Source organism: Bicyclus anynana, chromosome 17 (genome assembly GCF_947172395.1).
Source record: "Bicyclus anynana chromosome 17, ilBicAnyn1.1, whole genome shotgun sequence".
Taxonomy (NCBI): domain Eukaryota; kingdom Metazoa; phylum Arthropoda; class Insecta; order Lepidoptera; family Nymphalidae; genus Bicyclus; species Bicyclus anynana.
The window spans coordinates 6,537,609-6,542,478 of record NC_069099.1 but is presented as its reverse complement, the minus strand read 5'-3'; positions in this window follow the sequence as shown (position 1 = coordinate 6,542,478).

The window sequence follows — 4,870 nt, the reverse complement described above, 5'->3', positions numbered from 1 at the left end:
AAGGTACTAGAATAGTGACGTAAAAATACCCTAAGCTATTGAGGCCTGAGATTAGTACTAAGCACCTGTCGCGATAAAAAATGAGAAACGAATTTCCCTTGAAATTTAAAATCTCATTTTCATAAACGGATCCGCTTCAATAATGTAACAAAATTCACCGAAATTTTCAATCTTTCACCTCCGAGCGGCGTCGTAAAACACGTTGTTCATTTTCTAAACTTTGCTCGCCGAAAAACTTTGTATGATTAATTGAAAACGTTATAACACAACACAACAAAAAAATGTAGCTATACATTTTATCTTATGGATAAGTAATTGCGAAAATCCTTTTTACATAAATAAAAATAATAAATAAGCCGTTTATTCCATATCTAAATTTACATATCTAAATTACATTTCAAAAGTTGTTAGTAGTCTGTTAGCAAGTTTTCTTAAATTATGTTAGTAATATTAGTTAGTAAGTTCTTATTAAATATGGACCCCTGAAAGGGTAAAGGCCTCCTCCATCTTCTTCCACAACTCCCTGTCTTTGCCAGATTTCATCCATTCGTTTCCGGCTATCTGAATGATATCATCAGCCCACCGTCGGATTGGTCTTCCTACATTTCTTTTTCCTAATGGACCTTTCCATCGTGTTGCTTCAATAGTCCATCTTTTGTCTACATATCTTGAGATGTGGCCGGCCCATTTCCATTTAAGTGTGAGTGCATGGCTAAGAGCATCGGTCACTTTAGTTTTTTGTCGGATGGTCACATTCTTCACTTTATGAATTTTCCTAATCTTCAACATGCTTCTTTCCATTGCTCTCTGAGTACATTTAATTTGTTGTTTTGTTTTGTTTGTAAATATCCAGGTCTGGCAACCGTATAGTAAGCATGGTAAAAGACACGAATCGAAAACTACTTTTTTCAAATGCATGTCGTAATTTCCTTTAAGGACTTCTTTCTGTGACCAAAATTTTTTCCAAGTTATGTTGATTCTTCTTGTTATTTCATCTTCGTTATTGAACTTGTTAAATGATAGCTGTTTCCCCAGATATAGGTACTCGTTTACATATTCCATGTTATTTCCTTTTATTTCAATGTGCCTTTTATGGCTATTAGTCATTATCTTTGTTTTGCTTACATTCATTTCCAAGCCAATTTTGGAACTTTCATCATCAAGTGATCTCATCATTTCTTCTAGGTCTTTAGAGGTTTCAGCTATTATGACTATGTCGTCTGCGTACCTTAAATGATTTAGATAGCACCCGTTTATTAACACCCCCTTGTTTGACCAGTCTAGCTTCTTGAATATATTTTCGAGTACAGCGATGAAAAGCTTCGGTGACAAGGGGTCTCCCTGTCTAACTCCTCTTTCTATTTTTATCTTTTCTCCTCTTTTTTCCAGTTTGACCTTACTTGTACTGTTTGTATATATATATTTTAAGATGTTAATATATTTTTGATTTACATTTGAGCATCGTAAGGCATTCCATATCGAACAATGGCTGATGCTGTCGAAGGCCTTACTGTAATCAATGAAGGCCAGATACAGAGGTCTGTTGAACTCTCGGTACTTTTCTATAATTTGTTCTATCGTCTGTATATGGTCCACTGTACTAAATCCCGACCTGAAGCCTGCTTGTTCTTTTGGTTGTAGGCAATCAATATCATGTGTTAACCTTTCCAGGAGTATCGAAGAAAATAGTTTGTAAGTGCTGGCTAGTAGGCTTATGGGTCTATAATTCCCTATGTTTAGAGGGTTTCCTTTTTTGTAAAGCAGAATTATGTCTGATGTACACCATTGTTCTGGTACTGTTTCTGTGTCCAGTACCATATTAAATAAACGTAACAGATGGTGTATCAAAATAGGTGCTCCAATTTTAAGAACTTCATTGCATAGTCCATCTGAGCCAGGGCTCTTCTCGGCTTTTAACCTCTTAATGTGTTTACAGATCTCCAAACCTTCAATTGGCTTAACATGATTTGTATCAATTTCTTCTCCGCTTGTTGTTTGTATTACAATTTCACAGTCATTTCTTTTCTGGTATAAATTATTGTAAAAGTCTGTTGCAAGGTTTATTATGTCGTTTCTTGATTTTGTTTCCATTGAGTTTTGTTCTAGTTTTTGTATCCAAGTTTTATGTGTTGTTAATTCTTTATTTGCTCTTTTGGTACTTCTGAACTTTTTGATATTCCTCGTTATGATTTCTTTCCTGTGATTTCTGTAATCCCTCTTAATTGATTTATTGGCTTGTTTGTAAATTCTGCTAAGTTCATTTTTCATTTCTTTTGTTTTATTCTTTGTGCGTATTAGTTCCGTGCGTCTTTTAATTAATTGGTCTGTCTGTTTACTAAATATATTCTGTCGTTCTACTTGTGTTCTTTTTATTGACTTCAAGCTGTCCGTTATACCCTTTTCCAGAAGGTTATAATATGATTGGATGTTGCTTGTGTCTGTCTCTATTTCTTTGTCTTTCATATTTTTTTGTAAATTTTCGATGTAAGTTTTGATTTCGACTTCTGTTTTTGGAATATTTAGTGCTGTTACGTAGTTTCTTCTACTCTTCCCTACGTGATTTAAAAGTAGTGTAGCTCGCACTGGTCTATGATCAGAAGGAAACTGTATATTGTTCAGTACTTCTACGTTCGTTATTAGTTTCCAACTATTTATCATTATGAAGTCAATTTCATTCTTGGTTTTTTGGTCTGGTGATATCCATGTCCATTTACGGTTTCCTTTCTTCGTGAAAAATGTGTTCATTATAGATAGTTTGTATCCTTTTTACATACAGAGTCAAAAATATTTTATGTTAACATAATTTATTCAAAGTTTAAACATTTATTATCAAGTTTATGAAAAACATATCTAATATCACATTAAGTATAAAATTATACAAAATAATAATTATACCTTTTACATATATAAGCAAAGTTGCAAAGATTGAGATATGTCTAATTAGTAATTACAGCGAAGTAAACAGACAAAATAGAAAATGTCTATCTTGCTTACAAAAAAAAATGTTTTTTTCTTTATTACAGAATATAAGTTTTACATTCTGTAAAGCTAAATAAATTACTAAAAACAATTAACCAAGGGAAACAATAACTAAAATTACATCACAATCTTTGGTGGGTTCAAAAATACAATCGAAAAATAAATCTTTAATGAATACAAAGAACTAGCTTTAAGCAACCTTTACACTATAACATTTATACATCAGCATTGATATGAAGGTACTAAGTACAGAATACTAAACTACAAAATATACGCTCAGCTCTCAAACATTATCTCCCTTTAGACCAGAGGTTCCCAATCTATTTTTTCTCATAGACCACTTTCGAAATCTAGCTGGTTCCGGTGGACCCCCCCGCAGCTACATTTCTACCACCAAATTTCTTGTATACATGTCTTGATTTTTGAGAATTCTTTTTCCTTTAACCCTTAACTGTAGAGGTGAAAAAAAATGTCACTTTTATAGACGTGGATCCAAGGAACTCACCCATTTTTGATGTTAAAAAAATTAGTTGTCTGTAAAGTCGGTTTACCTACTGACGATTGTTGAACGTGACAACGTCATAAGAAAATATTGATGAAATAGTTGCATTTTTCAATAGAAAATGCTCGTTTTTTTCTAAAATACTGTTTAATAATCTTCATAGACCAGAATATACTTTATTTCTTGTAAAAATATGGGAAACCTAGAGCGAGGGAACGACGCATGACGTCATCTTTTTTCGAGTGTGCAGCCGGCTCCATCGAATTATAAGACGTTGTCACGTCAATAAAATAAAAACACATTTAACATTTTAAGTTTTTATTTTTACTAAACATTGTCGTCGTCGTGTCAAAATTCAAAAATGTTACGCAACTATAGTGGTAGGTCCCATGGTCCCACTCAAACAGCAATACTCACCTTTATAGTAAAGAGTGAAGCATGTTTTCTTAAGATACTTTGGCGTATAAGGTACATAGGAGCGGGAGGCGATGAGGCACACGTCGTGATTTTTACACACCTTGAAAAATTCAACATGGGTCCAGTGGACCCATGACTACATTTAAGGGTTAAAAGAGGAGAGAACCTTTGTAAGAAAATATTTTCTTTAAAATTCGAAGAGTACCTTACGGTTACATTTCCACACGGACAAAATTGCGGGTATCTGCTAGCTTTGCCTCTTTTTGTCTCTTTTCCGATTATAAGTATTTTCGCGTCAGGGTAGTAAGTAATTATGACGATTGACGGAAAATTATACAAAGATTACGGTAAAAAAGGCAAGTTATTAAAATAATAACGTGATTGATGAGGTAGGATTTTCGAATCTACTAAAGAAAATATTGCTTTAGAATTTCCCTCGGGAAATAAATAGACTTTTAATAATATTAAATAGATTTTTATTTAAGTAAAATATCGAATTCATATTTTATAGACATAATTACATCTATTGTGGGAGCTCCGTTTTACTTTGGTTATCATTATCATCATCATGTCAGCCGATGGACGTCCACTGCAGGACATAGGGCTTTTGTAGGGACTTCCAAAAATCACAATCCTGAGCCGCCTACATCCAGTGAATCCGACTCGCTTGATGTCGTCAGTCCACCTGGTGGGGGTCGACCAACATTGCGTTTAATAGTGCGGAGTCATTTCAGCACCTTGGGACGTCAATTGGCTCTTCGAACTGCCCATTGACACTTACGATTCAAGCCTTTTGATATAGCGGTAAAGAAAGCGTTTGACTGTCGCGTTCATGGATATAGGAGTTCTGTGGGTGTTGGTTTTTAAAATAGTCTATGTGGGCATATTCACGTAGAAAGCAGGTTATCTTCACCGACCTACCAACGCGTATCGGTAAGAGTCCGCGCAGATAATCAGTGCAGGTAGTCTGTA